Source organism: Octodon degus, unplaced genomic scaffold, assembly GCF_000260255.1.
Source record: "Octodon degus isolate 3935 unplaced genomic scaffold, OctDeg1.0 scaffold00049, whole genome shotgun sequence".
In the NCBI taxonomy this organism is placed as follows: Eukaryota; Metazoa; Chordata; class Mammalia; order Rodentia; family Octodontidae; genus Octodon; species Octodon degus.
Window position 1 is genome coordinate 13,631,055 of NW_004524625.1, and position 18,797 is coordinate 13,649,851.

Genomic DNA, 18,797 nt, shown 5'->3' on the forward strand with positions numbered 1-18,797 from the left:
GCCCCGCCCGCGGGCTCGCGACGCCTGGGCCTGCCTCCCGGATCCGGGCGCTTCGGGGCTGGCGGCGACGGAGCCCGCAGCTCGGGCGAGCCAACCTGGGCCCAACCCTCCCAGGTGAGAAGCGCCGCCCGCCCGCGCCTCCTTCCCGGCGCTCTCCTTCCAGCTGTCACCTCGGCCGGGCCGCCTCCCTGCAGCCGGAGAAACGCACACAAAAGAACACGGGGCGGGTGCGCGCGAGGGCGCCTCGGGTCCCGACCTTGAGCGACGGCCGAGCGCTGCGCGTCACGTTGCTCCTCCGTGAAGGGCCGGGACGGACGCCCCGCGCCAGCGCGCCGCCCGCAGGCCGAGCCCTGCTGCCCGCCCGCCCGCCCGCCGGCCGCGCGCTCCGATTTCCTCGCCGTCTGAAATGGAATTCCACAGGGGCTGCGAGAGGAAATGAGCCGGGACGCGCCGTGCTTCTCGGCCCGCCGCCCTTCCTGCCTGGGGACACGGTTTCTAAATAAGGTTGGGAGGGCGAGAGGGGGAGGGGACGGGCTCGACCCGGGCGCTGCGGGCCGGGCCACGACCTGCGCTCCCGCCCGGCGCCCTCCGGCAGTTGCGCGGGATCTGGCGACCGAGCGAGCGCCCACCAGCTCTCCTCACTCACGCCCAGCCCCGGCGTTGTTGCTGCTCCGCCTTTTCGCTTGCCCGTTGTCCAGTGAAACTGAGCAGGTGGATTCCTCAAGCCCACGCTGGTTCTTCTTCTGTGCCGTTCTGAGCCTGGCACTGGCCATCTGGACAACTCCTGAGGAAAACTCCTGTCTGCTTCACACAGTTGTCCTAAGAGTTAAATGAGATAGTGCTTAGGAATCACTTAGCAGTGTTTGGCACGTAGTAAATGCTGAGTAACTTGGCTATTGTTCTGTCTTGCTGGGACTAGGAGAGGTCAGCCTGATGCTAAAGGCATCCACAGCCTGGGTCTGAGGATATGCATAAGGGATCTCTACCCTCTTTTCCGGATTATTCTACCCAAAACTTCCACAGTGTCCCAGAGGCTAGACAAGAGTTGGCAGGATGTCAGTACCATTACCGTGGTGCTCATAAATTGTTGGGTATTTTGAAGCTTTCTTTCTTATGTTGACAGCTAAGCTGAGGGCAAGAGTCAATATTTTTCGGTATTTGATTCTGGGCCTAGAATGCTGCGCTGTCTTCAATCATATCATCACCTCCCAGAGGAGGAAGGTTTAGGAGTCCCTTAAGAAGACTGGGTGATCGAGGCTGGGACAAAAGTGACAGTTCAAAAGATAACAGGATGAAGAAACCAGAGTCCAACAGAAGCCAAGATGGAAGGCAACACTATTTCCCCAGAAACTGTTCTGGGGAAATATGTTCCTAGGTAGAAATCAGTGTTCTCAGCAGAGAGCAGTAGGGCTGTTCAGATTCAGTAGGGCTGAATCTTCTGCGTACCTGTGCTTAGTAATGCCTGACAGACATGACTAAATGATCAGCTGAATGGAACAGCTGAGTGGGCTACAGAGAGGAATACATTGGATGAATAGATTAAGTAGATGATCCCCATTCTCTGTGACCACAAAGGAGATAAAGCATCAACTAACACTAGTCACTTAATGTGATAGCAGAGAGAAAAATTTAGGGTAAACTTTGTTAGCTGAGTTTGGAGGGTTATTCAAAGGGGCATGACCTATAGTATGTTCTGAGCTGGTCAACGAAGAAGAATTAGCTTGCAGTTGACCCTTGTAGCAAAAGGTGGGGAGGAACATGCTTTGTGCTGAAGGTAGATGTGCATAGTTTATAAAACAGTGAACTGCCCAAGACAAGGCCTGTTCCTTAGAAGAGGACATCATTATTGATGGGTGAAGAAATACTATTACCCAACTAATAACAGAGAACTCATATGGAACCCTAACTAAGCACTGTGTCCTGTGACCTACATTCATTATTTAATTTCATTCGCACAATAGCCTGAGAAAATATTCTGAGAGATCAGGCAGTTTGCCTAAGTTCACACGGTGATGGTGGAGAAGGACTCAAACGTGTGTCTGCCTGGCTCTGCCCTCGGTGTGCATGGTACTACTACTCTTGCAGAGGAAGCTGCTAACACCCAACCTAATCCATAGTTAAAGTTGACCCTTTTATGATCCTGACTGCTTATTCTAGGCCTGGCATCCCTGCCTCAGCATGTTTGAAGCAACTGTCTCCTTTGAGACACTTTAAGAAGCCCCTTCCTCATCCAAAGCTTTTCCTGTCAACAGCTTTTCTTTCTAGGCATGGAACTCATCACAGGTATTTTCCAAAAAAGAAAGCCAGGGGAATCACATTTCAGTCTGAATGTGGAAAGAAAACAAAGACCACAACTTAGAGCTCTGTCTGAATGGCCCGGAGCCCCTTAGCCTCCCTCTCATGGAGTGGTTTACACAGTCCACAACTGCCCCTGGTGACAGGCATGGTATGTTTGCCTTTGTTACAAAAAAAAAAAAAAAAACCCACTTTCCTAAGGGAGTTCCAGGCAGAGCCATATCTACTCTTGGTCTACACAGCACATCTGAGAGGAAAAAAAAATAGAGCTTGTGAATAGGACCTTCAGTTAGCCTGAGGCACAGACATGGGCCTCTCCTGTCTCTGAGCTGAGCTCGGGCTGGGTGTTTCCTTGGTCTAGCCTTCTAGTAGTACTGAGCTGCAACAAGAAGCTATTGGGTACTTAGAAGGGTCTCCATTTCCATCTGATGAGAGGCTGAGTTCTAATTAACTCTTGTGATGTGTTAATTTTTCAACCTGACATTTTCTTCGCGAATAGATTATTTTAATGGTTCCTAAATTAAAGCTGCAACGGAAGACTAGCTTTTAGGTTAAAATCCACCACCTAAAGTGGTGGGAGCTATAAACATCTTTTCCCTCCTAAGAAAAATCTCTCATTTGCACTTCTTTGGTAACCCAATTAAGTGTTGAAGTGGTCACCCCAGAGCCTGCTTTTTATTTCCTGTGAAACAGTCCGAACTAATCCATATTCAGTAGCTTCTAAGAAAAGTCCTATTCCAAATACTCATGAAGAAACCAGCTTCTTTGAATCTAGACAGAACATTTAGAACTCACAAAGAGCTGTCTTGATAGCAAAGGCAAGAAAGTAGTTTATTATTACCCAGTTCAGTTTTTGAGGGGAAAACGCGCTAGGACCAAAGCCCTGTAAGTGTTGAAAATTTCCTATGGAACAACGGAACTAGAGGGAGAAGCCAAGCCACACCCCACCAGTTTATAAATAGTCTGGGTACTACATCTTGTCCTGCACTCAAACTAGTTCTAAATCAATAGCAAGTCTAAGAGAATGATGGTCTAGTTCCAGGTGGAAGAATGAGAGGTCCCGAGTGGCTATGCAGCAGCTGATAAGAAGCAGAGCCTGCCTTGTGCCACCTGTCAGCCAGGACGAATCCTCAACAGGAAGCTCTTGGCATCACCAGATTCAAAGTGCTACTTACATACTTAGGAAGCATAAGATGTACATAGAATATTTTTGTTTATGGGTAGTGATGGGGTAAGGTGCACACGGGCAACCAAGATCTCCCTGGGAGGCAAAACCTGCCGCAGACACACTTGGTACCTCTGTAGCCTCATTTCGTTTTTCAGTCCAGCTATTGGCCAATGCTTAGGGATGGGTTGCTGTGGATGTGCATTAGGCTGGGTGCTGGGGTGGGGATAGCCAGACAAAAAAAACGTGCTCTCTGCCTTCATGGAGCTCACAGTCATATTGGGGGAAATTAAAACCGGAGCCCCAAAGTGAAATACATTTCTTTATGGCTGAGCACTTCTTCTTGGACTCACTTAACCACACTCCCCCTTATTTTTACACATAAGTTTCAGTATCAGGTTGTTGGGGTTTTTTCCTGCTCACTAACCTGTAAAGTCAAAGACTTTGTCTTGTTCCCTTTGTGCTCCTGAACAGCACAAAACTTGACTCTCAGAAGACACTTAACAGGGCCAGGCAGGGTGGTGTACCCCTATAATCCCAGCACTTGGGAGGTTGAGGCCCAAGGATCACCACAAGTTGAAGGCCAGCTTGGGCTGTATTGGGAGTTCAAGACCAGCCTGAACTACACAGCAAGACCCTTTCCCAAAAAATACAAAAAGGGCACTCAGCACTTACTAAATACATTGTGGTTCAGCTCATGATGATGTGATCCTTCCAAAGAATAGAGCCTTCATTATGGGCAGAAGATAGCGAACTACCAAACTACAATCAGTTAAATTGTAAACCACTCCTATCAGTTAGGCATTGTTGAAATTTTTCAGCTGTTTTTTGATGTCAGATGTTTGTCAGTCATTTATTTTCCTTTTTCTTTAACCATGCTAATTCTTAACCTTTTAAAAGATAGAACAATGTTTTGACCAAAATTGTTCTTTTGAGATTTTTTTTTTTTTTTTTTTCGGAACCGGGGATTGAACTCAGGCCACTGTGCTTGCCAGGCAAGTGCTTATTCCACTGAGCCAGCTCCCCGGTGCCAAAATTGTTCTTTAATTCAAAATCAAATGCATTTGTCCACTTCATAAATTAGCCCCAAACACTTTCATATCATTATTCATTGACTAGTGGATCAGTCATTCATCTCATTGTTGTCAGCTGAAGCCATTAAGAATGCTGTATACCCCGAGATAAGGGGTAAGACGAGGGCTCTTGAGCCCAGTCATTGTCAGTGAGGGGCTACTTCCTGGTAAATTTTAGAAAACTTGGAATGTGAGCTTAACCTTGACAAGTGAGTGAGTTTTTATGGGAACTCATAGGGGCAGTGGTAGGCACATGAAATATTCTCATAGGCAGTGTTCTCATTGATTTATTCACAGGAGAAATGAATAGGATTTAAAAGTATGCTAAAGCATGCCCCACAGGCACACTAGCAGATGTCCTGTATAAGCATGACAGTCTAGACAGAGTTCCAGGTAGTGATTTTGAAACATGGCCTTAAGTTCTGTGATACCTATCCATTGAATGGCAGAGTTTATATTTTCTCCCTTTGATCTGGGAGGGCTGTGACTTCTTCAACTAGTGGGCGGCTTCCAAAGTCCTGTGATTTCAGTCTTCAACAGTAGGTAAGCTCCCAAGCTACATCACAAATAGCTGTACAGTTTCTACTTTGTTTGCTGGAAAACTCACTTTAGATCTCAGAACATTCTTGTTAGTGGCCCAGCTACTCTTGGGTGCCTGCAGGCTACCTGCAGGGCCTCCACCTGATCCTTCCAGATGAGGCTGCCCTTGAGCAAGTGCAGATCAGATTTCAGAAAGGTGAGTGGAGGAAGAGCCGCCCTGACAGTGGGTTTGGGTTCCCACTGTTCCCACGGCCTGCTATTTGATCCAAAACATTATGGAGCACAGAGGAACTATCCCTGCTGTGCCCTTTTGAAATTCCTGCCACACAAAATCTGTGATGGTTATTGTTTAATGGCCACAGGTTTGAATTGGTTTATTGCTCAGCAAATAACCAGAGTACAATTAAGTAACAAGATGTCTAAGGAGCATGTGACTCATGAAGAAAAAGAATGAATACCATCCAAAGATAGATAAAGGGACTTGTGTCTTCTCTTAAAGGAGTGGTAGCATGTTTTCAGTTGCATAAAGGATAATTGCGTTGTGTGAAGTAGAAGCATGATTTTGAACTTACCTTCTTCTGAAGGAAGTATGGATAAAAGAAGAATTTGTGATGGTTAAACTGACAAGGAGTGGAATCCAGTAGGTTTGTATCCTGTCGATTGACTACACTGAATTGCCTTTGCCAGAATTCCTTTCCCTACACAGTTCCAGATTAGGGTTGACCACAAGAGAAACTGGCTCAAGACTGAGATAAAGTAGCATTTCTACTCTCTGGAGGTCAGTGTTGGGTGCTGGTGCCGTGACAGCACATGAACACATCAGTGATCTGGGACTCATCGGCCAGCGTGGGGCAGCCGTCAGAGCTGGAGCTCCTCCAGGTTCTGAAGATTTCTCCAGTTAACCTCCCCAGGTCCTGGGCTTGATATCTAAGGAGTTCTGTAACCAATGACTGTAGCTTGTACATGTCACCCGCATGCTCAGTGTTGGAGGTGGTTAAATGTTTGCCTCTATGGGTTTCATTTGGCCTTTTGTTTCCCAGACTCCATTCCCAGCTTTCCTTACTGATGGCAGGCCCAGATGATCTGTAGTGACTTGAAGCACAACACCACATAGAGAGGCAATGCCATGCATTAGAACACTTCACTGCCTTCTGTAGTTGTAAAGATCGAATCCTTATAATAAGAGTCCTTTTTCCCCCTACTTTGTGCATAGTGACTGTTTCTCTGCTCAGATCCCAACTGATTAATTCTGTTTAAAAAAAAAAAAGTCTGTAGAACGTTAGCTGTGGGAAGCACCTATAGAGTTTATTTTATGCATATCTGGTTTGATAAATGGGGAAACAGGCCCCAAAGGCCACTTACCCTGGTGGCTCACAAAGATAGAGTGGTTGGGCCATGGAAATGGCCCTGTAGAATTAGCACTAGCCAAGCACAAGGGACTGAGTTCAATCCCCGATTCCGCAAAAACAAACAAACAAAAAAAATCGAGTGGTCGAATCAGTTTGATAATCTATACCTTGCAATCTTTCAAAGAAGCAGCTCTTTGCTTGACTAACTTTTGTATATTTTAATGTCAAGTTTCTTAATTTCTTCCTTTGATCTTTGTAATGTCCTTCCTTGTACCAGCTTAGGATTTGGAGATTTCCTTTTTTTCTGGGACCTTAAGATTCATCATTAGGGCTTGCCTGCACAGCGTGGTAGAAAGATGGCAGTACAAATTTCTGAGAAGAGGAAGTTTGTCGCTGCTAGCATCTTCAAAGCTGAACTGCATGAGGTCCTCACTGGAGGGCTGGCTGAAGCTGGTTACTCTGGCCGGAGGATCCGCGAGTTGACTGCTGTCGGTCAGCAGAGCGTTGGCTTCCCTGAGGGCTGGTAGAGCTTCATGCCGAAGGGGTGGCAACGAGAGGTCTCTGCGCCACGGCCCAGGCAGGACCTCTCACGAACTCCTAGGAGGGCCTGCTAGGTGTGCAGCGGCGCGTCATGGAGAGCGGAGCCCAGGGCCGTGAGGGCGAGTCGGGAAGTTGGGGGTGGCTGGTGACCCGCAGCGGGGACCCTGCGTGCGCCACATGCTGCTCAGACAGGGCGTGCTGGGTGCAAGTCAGGATCGTGCGGCCTGGATCCAGCTGGGAGGAGAGGCCCCTCCAAGCCTCCGCCTGACCGCGGGAGCGCTGTGGAACCCAGAGATGAGGTCCTGCCTGCCCGCCACTGCCACCTCAGAGCAGAAGGGTGGGACACCAGAGCCGCTGCCGAGCCCCAGCCGGTCCTACCGCGTAACGGGGTGTCCCTGGCAGCAGTATCTGGAAATGGAGTGGAGACGTTTAATCTTGCACAAAGAAAAAAAAAAAAAAAAGATTCATCATTAGGTTATTTTTCTGGTGGTATAATTCAGTCCTATAATCTCTTTTAGGACTTTTTTTTTTTTTTTCCCCCTAGGGAAGGGTCTACAGGGTGTTCAGGGTTTCCCTACTAGATTGGACTCGTAGTGATCTGCCTGTTTACAGCCTCCCAAGAGCTGGGATTACAGACGCGCGTCACCACGCCCAGTCGCACGGGGCTGGCGCAGCAGGCCCGGCCCCTCGCCTTCTTGCGGGTGCTTTAAGCCGCTGAGCTATCTGGCCGGCCCTCTCTTGGGCTTTTCTTTGTGCCCTGTATATTCTAGTCTCTTGTACTGGCATTACTGTTTGATTCCAGGAACTCTCTAACTTCTTGCTTGATTAACGTAAATTAATATAACCTAAGTATTTGCCAGATTCCTCTTTTACATGTGGAATTGCAGCTGGCCTGCTATATCAGATTGTATCGATTTATTGCAAATGATTAAATCCTCCCATCAAGTAACACAGTGTTTCCTGTACGTTATCTCACGTCCTCCACGCTACCTCCAGGATGTATCCCAGATCTGATTGCTTCTCTACGTCTCCAGCGCCATGAACTGTCCAGCCTGCTTCAGCTTTTGCAGTGGTGACAGTCTGCTCACGAGTGTCACTGCTCATCAGTGATGAGGTTTTTTTTGAACATAAAGAATGTTACTTTTTTGTTTGTTTTGGCACCAGAATCAAACTCATACCCTTGCACTTGACAGGTCGGCGCTTGTGCTGCTGAGTGACCTCCCAGGCCCCATGAAGGATTTTTTTTTTTTTTTGTTCCAGTACCGGGGATTGAACTCAGGACCCTGCACTTGCCAGGCAAGCATTTATTCTACTGAGCGATCTCCCAGCCTGTAAGGATCTTTTAAATCAGCTCCACAGATTATATTCATCTGCCATTTAAAACTATCAGTCATTTTTCATTCCTAGCAGAATAAAATTGGTCAGGCTCACAAGGCCCTGTGAGAATTGGCCTCATCTTCCCCCTTTGGGGGGCCACATTCTCTCCTTTGTTTGCTACATTTTTACTTTCCCTCCATTTAAAACAGACTCTATTAGCTCCGTGGGGCTTTGCTATCCCGTCTGCTTCCAGGGTCTCCCCTAGATGGTCCTTGCTGACATGTTATATATAAATAATGATAACTTGACTTTTTCCTTTGCTGTACGTATCTGTTTTATTTCTTTTTCTTGCCCAACTCTCCTGAGTGTTTCAAGTACTATAATAAACAGGAGTGGTGATAGTTGACATCCTTGACTTATTCCTGGTGTCAGAGCTAAATATTTTAGCTATTTTCCTGTTTAATATGATGTTGGCTATTGGTTTGTGGTAAATAGATTGAGGTAACATTCTGTTTTCTTCAGAGTACTTTTTAAGATTATGAGTGAGTACTGGATTTTGTTGAAAGAATCTCCCACATCTAATGAGATGCTCGTGTGATTTTTCTTCTTGCTTGTGTTCACACGAGGTATCACACTTATTGAATCATGTATAATGAGCCATTCCTTCATCCCTAGAGTGGAGCCTATGTGGTTGTGGTCATGGCTTAGAATCCTTTTGATGATTTGTTGTATTCTGTTTGCCAGTATCTTTTTGGGGACTTTTGTGTTTATATCCGATAGTGCTTTCTTCTTGTTGGTAGGGTCCTTTTTGGTTTGGGAATCAGGGTGCTGCTCGCTTCCAGAAATGACTTTGGGTGTGCTCCTTCCCTTTCTACTTCATTGAAACGTGAATTGGCATTACGTCTTCCCTTTAGTTCTTGATTCAGTGGCGAATTCATTGGATCCTGGCCTTTTTAAAAATTGAACTTTTAAAAAATTACTGCTTTGATTTTATTGCCTGTCATTGGATTATTCAGCATTATTATATCTTCTTGGTTTAGTTTTGATAATTTGTGTGTATCTAGGATTTTATTTCCTCTACGTTTTCAAATTTATTGGAGTACAAGTTTTCAAAGTAGTTACTACTAATTTTCCAGTGGTATCTATTGTCACTTCATCTTTTTCTCTCTTTTTCCTCCTTCCCTCCCTCCCTTCCTCCCACCCTCCTTCCCTCCCTTCCGCCCTCCATCCCTCCCTTTCTTCTTCCCTTTCTCTTTATTCCAAGCTCTCCTGGCCAAGTCTTCCTTCCTTCATGACAGATTATCTCTGTGTGGTTCAGGCTGGCCTCAGATTCGCAGCAGTCCTTCTGCCTCCCACTTTTTTCATTTCTAACCACATTCATTTAAGCTTTTACTGGTAAGACTGACTAAGGTTTGCCTATTTTATTCTTTCAAAGAAGCAGCAGCTCTTTGATTGACTAATTTTATATATTTTAGTGTCAAATTTATTAATTTCTGGTCTGATCTTTTAATTTCCTTCCTTGTACTAGCTTTGGATTTAGAGATTTCTTGTTTTTCTAGGACCTTGAGATTCATAATTAGCTTATTCAGGCTGTTTTTCTGGTGGTGTAATTCATTCCTGTAAGCTTCTCTCTCAGGATTTGCTTTGTGCCCCGTATATTCTGGTATCTTGTATTGGCATCACTGTTTGATTCCAGGAACTCTCTAACTTCTTGCTTGATTTCTCCTTTGGCCATTGATTATTCAAGCAGGTATTGTTTAATTTCCATAAATTTGCATAATTTATGTGCTTTTGTTTGCTATTGATTCCTTGGTTCATTGCATTGTGATCTGCTAATCCGCGTCATATAATTCAATGTTTTTGCACTTACTTAAACAGGCTTTATGGGGATAGAGAAAGTTTTGGAGAAAGTCACATGTGCTGCTGAGCGGAATGTGTATTATGCTGTTGGGTGGAACGCTATAGATAGGTCTATAGTTCATTTCTATAAAGGTTTGCTTCAACTCTGATAATTTTTTGTTGATTTTTTTGTGTGTATGTGTGTGATACTGGGGTACTGAGGTCCTCCACTATATTTGTTTCTGTTTATCTAATCTCTTAGGTCCAATACTGTTTGTTTTGTGAAGATGGGGATACTGGTGTTTGGTGTGTCTATGCTTACAATTTTTACCTTTTCATTTTAAATTTTTCCTTAGCTAATATGTGAACATTGTTGCTTCTTTGATAAGTTTGGCTTGAAGTCCTTTGTCTAAATATAGGATAAATACTCCTGCTTATTTTCAGGTTCTTATTGAGTGGAATATTGTTTTCCATCTTTTGATGGAATTTTAGCTTGTGAATTCTTTTTTGATTAAATGTGTTTCTTGTATACAACATATTATTGGGTTTTGTTTCTTTTTATTTCATTCTATTTTTTAATGTATTTAGTACAGCGCCTGCAGGGTCTCACTACACAGATCTGGCTCGTAGTGGTCCTCCTGTTTTCACCCTCCCAAGTGCTGGGATTATAGACATGCGCCACCATGCCTACTCTCAATCACTGTCTCAGTGTGCCCTGGGGACGGGGCCGCACAATGCTGGGGTCCCTGTGTCTGCCTAAGCAGGTGCTTTAATCCACTGAGCTATCAGGCCGGCCCTAGGTTTTATTTCTTGATCTGTCTGTCAATCTTTGCCTTTTGATTGAGGAATTAAGACCTCTCACATAGAGTTATTACTGAAAGTATTGGCATATCCCTGTCATGGTATTGTTTCCCTTTTCCTGATTCACTTTTCTTCATTGTTCTGTTTAACTGTTTGTCCTGCTGATGTATGTAATCCTTCTACTAGGTGTTTCACATGTTAGGCTTTATTGTCTGTTTCTAAGATGTCTTTGAGAATTTTCTGAAGTGCCGCTTTGGTGGTCATGAATTTCTTAGGGTGGTTTTTGGTCACAGAAATACTTTCTATCTATGTCAATTTTGAAGCATAGTTTTGCAGGATGTTTCAGTCTGGGTTGGAAATTGTTTTCTTTTAGAACTTAAAACACTTCATTCTGCGGGGGATACAGCTTAGCAGCCTAAGTGTCTGCCTGGCAAGCTCAAGGTCCTGAGTTTGATACCCAGTACTACACACACACACACACACACACACACACACACACACACACAGCAACAAGAAACCCACTTCGTTCCAAGCTTTCCTGGCCTTTAAGGTTTATGATGAGGAGTCTGAAGTAATTCTAATGGGTTCATTCTTATAAGTAATTCGTTAGTTCTCTACAACAGCTTTTAAGATTCTGTCCTTGTGTTGGACTTTGGGGATTTTAACTACAACGTGTTGTGCAGTTCTTTTCTGATCATGCCTATTTGGGATTCTGTGTGCCTTGCTTGTATTTTTATTAATGTCTTCTGTACATCTTCTGTCAGCTCACTGAGCACATAATTGATCTGCTTTTTAATCTCCCATTTTATCACTGAATAATTCAGCTGTGTGGGCTTTGATCTTCTCCCCTTAATGCTCCAGGGATCAGGTCTGAGAGAGTTGGAAATTTCTACAGGCATTTTGTGGCCTTATTTCCTATGTTTATATTTTTTCCTGAGACTTTTGGGTCCTTATGATGGAAACACTTTGCTACTAACACGGAGAGCTCTGTAGTTAGTCTGCTTCTCAGTGGTGCACTCTGGGGATGGCTAACTGTAGGCCTTTGTCTCTGTCCCAAGGTCTAAGCGCCTCCTTTCATTTTGGAGGGGATGATGCTGTGCACTTAGCCCAGAACCCAGTTCTCTTGGCCTGGACTGCGCTCTTGTTGATGACCCAAAAGCAGTCTGCATATTGGCCTAAGGAAAAACCTATCAATAGCTATCGTGATGTCATGTTATCAATAGCAAGAAAATCAGCAACAATAATAGAATCAAAGACAAACTGGGCACTGGCATAGCAGAAGAACCAATAATATATCATCAAAACTCACAGAAAAGAGACCTATAATTGTACTATAAACACTAAGACTAAATGTTGATGTATAGTAAGTGTCTACTAAATTTAACAACTATTAACAATAGAAAAGAATTCAATAGCAATAGCATAGAGTTAAATAAAGATTAGTTATGCTGAATGGTTATATTAGTAGAAATAGAGAATGTAGGGGGTGGGAGAATAAAAGTTTAAAAATTTGAAAAAGTAAATGAAACATGACAAGGAGGAGAGAAAAGTGAGATAAAGGATCCTATTGAGTAAAATGAAATTAAGCAAGTTAGATAAAACTAATCAAAAAGAACAAACGATAATAAGAAAAAAAGAGATGATATTTTTTAAAAAAAGAAAAAGGAAAAACCACTCCTCCAAAAACCAATGAAGAGGAAGGAAAAAATATAAAGAAAAAATTAGCTTAAAAATCCTCTGTAGGGGCCAGGGATATAGCTCAGTGGCATAATCTCCTACCTGGCAAGTACAAAGTCCCAAGTTTGATCCCTGGGCTGCAAAAAAATATAAATCCTCTGTAGCTAGGCATGGCGGTGCATGCCTGTAATCCCAGTACTTGGGACACTGAGGCAGGAGGATCACTGTGAGACCAACATGGCTACAATGTGAGCTGAAGGCCAGCCTGAATTACATAGCGAGACTCTGTCTCAAAAGAAAAAAAAATCCTCTGTGAAGCCCGGCGTGGTGGAGCATGCCTAGAATCCCAGCACTCAGGAGGCTGAGGCAGGAGTATTGCCATGAGTTTGAGGCCAGCCTGGGATACATAAGCCAGGCTGAACTACGTAGCAAGACCCTGTCTCAAAAAAAGAAAAAAAAACCATCCTCTGTGTTTTTGAATAAATAAAAATTTTCCCCCAACATCCAGAGTGTTGAAATTCAGTAGGTTATGGTTTTCTCCACATACCTTTATAGCCCATGGGGAGGTAAAGTGCCCCATGTTCCAGCAGTCCCTCTATTCATTTATTGCAGACTGCCGCAGCTGCCTACACCAGAAGGTGTCCCTGCTCACACTGGTAGCGTGATGCAATCGTACCTCTGATTCGCGCTGGCTGTAGGCAGTAGGATGAATGTTCACCCAGACTGCTAGACCTAAGGCCTGCTCTTGCAGACCCAGCTGCCTGTGTGAGCTGCAGATGCAGGGCCTGGATTCTGGCCACAGAGGGTGGTCCCTTGGGCTCTCCTTGGCTTGTGCCTGAATTTCTGGGGGTGGCAGTGTCTCAGTGTAGCTTGCACCCTCTTTGTGACTAGAGGAGGGTAACACTGGGAACGTTGAAGTAAAGTTGTTTTGTGGCTCAGTTGTAACTAATCATCCCCTCCCTGGACGGCATGTGATTAAATATTTACTGGAAAAATGGCAGACGCTGCTCTGTGTTCTTCTCCAGCTCTTGCCTGCCATACAGGAGCCACTTTTGAAATAAAACCCCAAACTGTTTTTGTAGTTTACAGGAACCATGGGCTTTTCTTAGAATTAGTGCTGGAGGTCTGGTCCATTCTTTGTCCCTGGAGCCTCCAACGCTGGCAGAGATAGGTTCCCTGTGTCTACAGGGGCAGGTGCACCTCCCCAGGAAAGGATGAGTTTCCAGAAGGTCTTGTTATTTTCTCTGCATTCTGTCCCATTTCTACAGCTTCTCTGTAGCTTCTGATTTTCCTGTAAGTTCCTTCATAACATCCAGAGATTTGCTTATTATTTTTCTTTTTGCCAATTTCTTAATTTCCAGGTTTCTGAATTCCAAGTCTCAGAGAAGCTGTATTTTGATCACTACTTGGCTATTTCAGTTCTATTTATTTATTTATTTTTTGGCCAGCTCAGCCCACCCTGAGGGCGAGGCTGGCTCAGCATGTGGTGCCGGGGATCAAACTGTGGTCCTTGCACCTGCCTTAGCTTGCCTAAGCAGGTGCTTTAGACTGCTGGGCTAGCTTGTCAGCCCTAGGCTCCATTCTTTTAATATTTACAGCATATATTGCTAAGGTAACTGGGACCCCTCTCCCAAACAGGTAGACATTAAAGATCGCATCCTGGAAAATTTCAGATGCCTGAATTTTTATCTCAGTTTTAAAACAGCCCTTAAGTGTTTTCATTTGCAAGAATTAAACTGAATTGTAGGCCTCTCTGCCTAAGCCTTTCTACTCTACCATATCTTTCACCTTCAAGAACTGAAACCAGTGATTTGTTTTCTTTCCTGTTCCAGTCTGAAACAGATGCCTTTTAGGAAAAACAGTTTTCAGATATGTGCAAAGAAACAATAGCAGCTGACAGCACGTGTTGGACTACCAGAGGTCTAGATGGAAGTTTCTGGATCATCTGCCGCAGAACTCTGCTTAACAGACCCAGACGCTGAGAGCCAGTGAGTGGAAATGACTCATTTAAGACCAGTTTGGAACTGGATATTCATTACCTTCCCTCGAACATGCTCTCCGACATTCCGTCTTTGCTCCACCCCCTTTCTCCAGAAACCGGGAATGCTATGGAGCCAGGCGGGAGGAAGGTAAACAGCAAAGGGCCCGTCAGGTAGACCTGAGGCTGCAGACGGCGAATTGGAGGTCGGTCATAGATTGCTCGGTATCGCCGGTCCCTTTCCTGGTCTCACAATACTGCTGTGTATTTACAGTAAATAATGTGGTGTTTTGACACATATATACTTTATGAAATAATTACGACAAAGCTAATTAAAGTATTCATTACTTGATATAGTTACTTTTGTTGTATATGGCAAGAAACGTGAGAAGACCCAATTCTCTCAGTAGATTTCAGGAACACAATAAATTAACTGTAGACAGTTAGCTTATTTATCCTGCATCACCGAAGCTTTTGTCCCTTATTAACATCTCACTTCCCAAACGCTGTGTTCTGCCTCCTGGCAGCTGTCACTGCAGTCTCTGTTTCCTTGCGATCAACTATTTTAGATCCCACATGTAAGGCAGCTCATGCAGCATTTGGTGTATTTTACTTAGCATAATGTCCTCTCGGTTCATCCACACTGTCATAAATCACAGCACATTCTTCTTCTTTTTCTTTTTAGCCTTTTTTGATCTTTTGAGACGGGAGCTCACTTAAGCCCCCACCCGTCCTCCCACCTCCTTTTCTGTGTGCTGGGATTATAGGTCTGTGTCACCATAGGCAGCTCCTTTTTTTGTAAAGCTGGGTAATATGCCATGGCTTTTGTGTGCGTGCCCATTTGTGTATCACATTTTCTTGATCCATGCTTTCATCGATGGATGCTTATTTTGATTCAACACCTTGAGCATTAGGAGTCGTGTAGCAGTCAACATGAGTGCATAGATCTCTTTGACTACTGATTTCATATCCTTTGGGTATGTACCCAGTAGAGGGATTCTAGGTCACATGATGGTTTTATTTTTAACTTAAGAAACTTCTGTACTGTTTTCCACATGACCATACTAATTTACATTCCCACCAAAAGTATAGGAGGATTTAGTTTTCCTTGCTTCTTCACCAACACTTGTTATATTTTGTCTTTTTAATGATAGCCATTTAAACATCTCCTTAATAGTTGTGTTGAACCCTTGTCCATTCCCATGTCTTCTTCTGAGAAGTGTCTGTTAGGTCTTTCACCTGTTTCTTACATCAGGTTTTTTTGCTACTGAATTGTATTAGATCTCCTCATACTTGAGATAACAGCCCCATGACGTATGCATGGTTTGTGGATATTTCTCCCTTCTGTAAGTTGTCCTTTCACCTGGTTGCTTGCTGTGCCCCACAGAACCTCTTTATCATGATGCAATCCGTTCGTTGGTTTTGCTCTGTGCCTTTGGAATCATACTTAAAAACACTGCCTAGGCCCATGTCAAGACGCTTTTCTCTAATAGTTCTACAGTTTCAGGGCTAATATTTAAAACTCTATTCCAGTTTGAGTTGGTTTTGTATGTGGTATGAGGTAAGGGTTCAGTTTCACTCTCTGTATGTAGATACAGTTTTCCTAAGATCATTTGTTAAAGAGAAGAGAGCTGGAGATGACACCTGAGAGCACAAGGTCCCGAGTTCAAATCCTGGTATCAAAAGGGTTCCTGCATTAAAAAATTATTTATCTTTAGCCAGGCATAGAGACACCTTAACTCATAAAGATCCTCATTTTTGATGTTTGAAACCTTGATTATGTCTTAGTAAAGAATCCTTTGCCGTAAGCCAGAGCCCAGGCTCCTCTAGCAGATGTAGAAGTTGGTAACGCCTCCAACCCTATGATCAAGTGCCCTCGGGAGTGCCGCAGTAGAGCCGGCGTGGATACACTATTTTGGAACTAGCCTCATTTTTCAGCCCGTTCAGGCAGAGGGCCATCTCCAAGGTGCGTTGTATAGTATGGTCCCACGGGGCAGCCTCGCCACTGCCCGCCTTTCGCCTGGGCTTTGCTGCCTGTGCAGGAAGTGGCTTCATTCAGAGCTTGCCTCCCGAGAACATTGGGCAGCTGCATCTAGCACGCCTGGAGGGCTGTCGGGGTGCTGTGGCTTTCATGGGGCGCGCTTTTCCGGGGCTAGTGCCTGTCTCAGGTCAGCTGTGTTGGAAGCAAAACCTGAGAAATGTTTTCAAAGGGAAGAGAAGCAGGATAGGTCGAGGAAGGGGACTCACTAAGCATATGGCTTCGGCTGATGTCTAGCTTCAACCGGATCCCACGGTGAGCTCCGAAGCACAAATTTTCTCAGAGAATTGGTTCCACCTTGAGATAAGGGGGCTGGCCCACCACACAGGTAGCCCCACCCCTGACACCTCCTGGTCATTGGCCACGGGCTACACAAGTCAGTGTGTGTGTGTGTGTGTGTGTGTGTGTGTGTGTGTACATAGCTCCCTGAGTGGGGTCACAGCCCAGGTCAGGTCGTCTGCTCTTTGTCCCAGTACCATCCCCCCAGAAGGAATGGCTCTGAGTTGATGAGCCAGCTCTCCTCATGGCGGGGAGTAACTACCTGCCTAAGTCCACAGGCCACTGAAGGGCTTAGGGCACCAGCAGCCGTTTGAATCACAACACCATTACTGGTGCCTAGAGGCCATGTTTTAATTAATGCATTTACTTAATGAATAAAGGCAAAAATCACCCAACAAAGTAGTTCTGTAGTTCCTGGCAGTGCATGGCTGACGCAGTACCACCCTATGTCAGGGTCTTTTCGTTCTGCTGAATGTCAAGCCCACAATATCAGCTCATAGTCACTGTTACGATCCACAGTATTTTCAACAATTGAGTCTGAGAGTGTGACCGATAGGTGGCACCAGAAACACCCTTACTTGTTTAAACTAATGTATAGTGTTTGTAGGCTTTGTGCCAAAAATTCAATCCCTTTCTACTTAGTTTTTGTTGTTGTCATTGTTGTTGTTCACATTCAATAGGGACTCTTAGCTTTGAATCCAACCCAAAACTTGGTAGCTTACAGTTTCTTATTTTCTACTTCACTTCTTATAGGCTTGAGTGTGGAAAAAAAATGGGGTGGTAGGGCTAGTGAATAAAGAAAGAAAACATCTATTCATTAGCAAAAGGAAGGAAAAAAGGACTGGAGTCCTACATCCCTTTCCTTCAAGGTCTCTTGAGTATATAAATGCTGAAGATTATTAGGAAATATTTGAATAACAGGATAAAAAGTCAAGGATACTGCCTACAAAACATGAACTTTATTCCCCACTGCAAACAGACTTGGATGGCAACCAAGTTGCTCAAGGATCGCCCTGGCCAGTATTTGACCACAAAGTTCCAAATCGGGAAAGGACTCTGAATCCAGCGTCCACCATTTTCAAATTTGTTTCTTTTGAAGTTCGTGCTTTATTGTTGATGAAGGGAAGCCAAGGGGGAGGGGCGCTCACTCCATCTTCCAGTTTTCCCGACAATCCAGCCTTGCATTCTTTTCCTACTGCACACCGTTCTTAAGAGCAAAAGCACTAAACTGAGAATTAAACTACAATGCACTTAATGCTTACTAAGTATTTTGGCCATCATTATTTAACCCTTCCAACCACATAAAAAATTGGGATCCTGTGTCTCAAAAGGGTCATTAGACCAGCCAGGACCCCATAGCCCAACTTGGCTTCTCTAACCCAAGGCTATGGCGAAGGCTAAACCTGGAGGTGCTGCAGGCTCATTCGGCAAATGTGGACACGTCATTTCTTTCACCTTGCTAGGCTTCAGCTTCATCTGTGACCTAAGGGGCTGGCCTGCACAGCCCCAGCACACCTTCCTGCCAGAAAACTCCAGAGACTGAAAAGTACGTGTTGAGTGTAGTGTCTTGTGTACTGATCGGGCGTGGAGGTGGGGCTTGGCACAGTTGTCCGTAGGAAGGGAGGGGAGAGCTCACTTTGATAGTGTTCCAAAGTGGAAGGTGACACAGCTATTATACAATGCGTTAAACAGTCTGGTTCTTGTGTTTTGGGGGGAAAGTAAATACCTGGTCCTGATTAGCCTTTCCTATACCTGTCACCAGCCTATTATACCATAAACATTGTGCCTCTGGGAGCTTTTCTTTCTAAATGAAGTGTCCCAAGGTTTGGAATTTCTCATTACTAGCATGCTCTTCTGACCTGTATACTGAAAATTACTTTCACTGCCCTTCTCTACGCTTTCACTA

The 18,797-nt window shown here is 44.6% G+C and overlaps 1 long non-coding RNA gene across 1 annotated transcript; it reads left to right on the forward strand.

The window, feature by feature from the left end:
* The first annotated feature begins 6 nt into the window (after positions 1 to 6).
* Positions 7 to 14,774, forward strand: LOC111817112. The gene is made up of 3 exons (XR_002821376.1): positions 7 to 114; positions 14,429 to 14,584; positions 14,691 to 14,774. It is a non-coding gene; the product is annotated as an uncharacterized LOC111817112 (long non-coding RNA).
* The last annotated feature ends 4,023 nt before the right edge of the window (positions 14,775 to 18,797 follow it).